This window comes from Babylonia areolata, chromosome 23 (genome assembly GCF_041734735.1).
Source record: "Babylonia areolata isolate BAREFJ2019XMU chromosome 23, ASM4173473v1, whole genome shotgun sequence".
In the NCBI taxonomy this organism is placed as follows: domain Eukaryota; kingdom Metazoa; phylum Mollusca; class Gastropoda; order Neogastropoda; family Buccinidae; genus Babylonia; species Babylonia areolata.
Window position 1 is genome coordinate 29,148,353 of NC_134898.1, and position 1,255 is coordinate 29,149,607.

At 36.7% G+C, this 1,255-nt stretch overlaps 1 protein-coding gene across 1 annotated transcript in view; it reads left to right on the forward strand.

Moving 5' to 3' along the window:
- The first annotated feature begins 314 nt into the window (after nucleotides 1–314).
- LOC143297955 (intermembrane lipid transfer protein VPS13D-like) overlaps nucleotides 315–1,255 on the forward strand; it is a 128,096-nt gene continuing 127,155 nt past the window's right edge. The window contains 1 exon segment of the mRNA XM_076610574.1: nucleotides 315–417. The gene's annotated coding sequence lies outside the window, so the exon portion shown is untranslated.

Below are 1,255 nucleotides of genomic sequence, written 5' to 3' on the forward strand. Positions count from 1 at the left end.
AAGTTTGTGCCTGCCTATGTGTGCGTATGTGTTAGGGTAGCTGTATATACACATGTATGTTAAAATGTATGTATGCAGTGTGTGTGTGTGTGTGTGTGTGTGTGTGTGTGTGTGTGTAGTCACATTTGGTGTGTGTATGTAACATAGATATAATGTTTTATGTTAACGAAAGCGTTTTTGTAAAGCACCTAGAGCAGATTTCTGGATAGTGTGCTATATAAGTATCCATTATTATTATTATTTTTTATTACTGAATCTGAAACTGAAACTTCATTATTATCTCCCTTGGAATTCTCATTGCCTGCTTCATTCAACCGACTTCCGCCAACCTTCGGCTGCTTGGGTAAAAAGCACAACGGTAGACGGACTGTCTCACGCAAGAAACGTGATTCATTGCAAACTGAATTTTCGCACAGAGTGAGTTTTAGAGTGTATTTCGAATGTGTGCTACATTATATAAGGTACAGTTCCCCGATCACTTCTTTTTTTTTTTTTCTTTTTTAAGTGTGAGTTATCATAGTTGTTGACCAGTCAGTGTGATAGTGTGTTGTTTTCGTTTCATTTCGTGTCATTGGCATGGCATGGAAAATACACATAACAAAACATAGCCCTGTTCATTTAAGATTTTACTGCTTAGGTTATAGGGTTTGCTCGAAATCCATTAACTCGACCGTCCGACTAGCGTTTAGTATAAGTTGCGGTTCAGGTTAACAGATCGATAGGTGAGTCGATCACCCACCAATCACCATGGAAAAAAAGCAAAAACAACAGAATTAGCAGCAGCACGTTATTGTATGACACTTTATTTATTGATATTTAGACATTTTCAGTTACATATGTAATGAGTACATGACAGAGTCTGTCCTGGTCTCAGTCTCTCTCAGTAGTACCAAATAAAAGAAAAAGGAGTGTGTGTGTGTGTGTGTGTGTGTGTGTGTGTGGTTTCAGTGTTAGTAATTCTACTGATCTCTTGTCTGTTGACCTGTCTCTCAAATTGTAATGTGCATGTGCTGATTGATAAATAGTAGGCCCTATGCCAATGTCATAAATGTCCTGAAAATAAAAAAAACAGTTCTTACATTGCATTGTTTCTCACATATAATTAAAGTAATGACACAGTTTAGATATGCATTCATTATTTCAAAAATTGTTTGACCTACTCTTAATTTATGCGATGTCTTCCCACACATATATATATATATGTGTGTGTGTGTGTGTGTGTGTGTGTGTGTGTGTGTGTGTGAAAAAGTCTGTT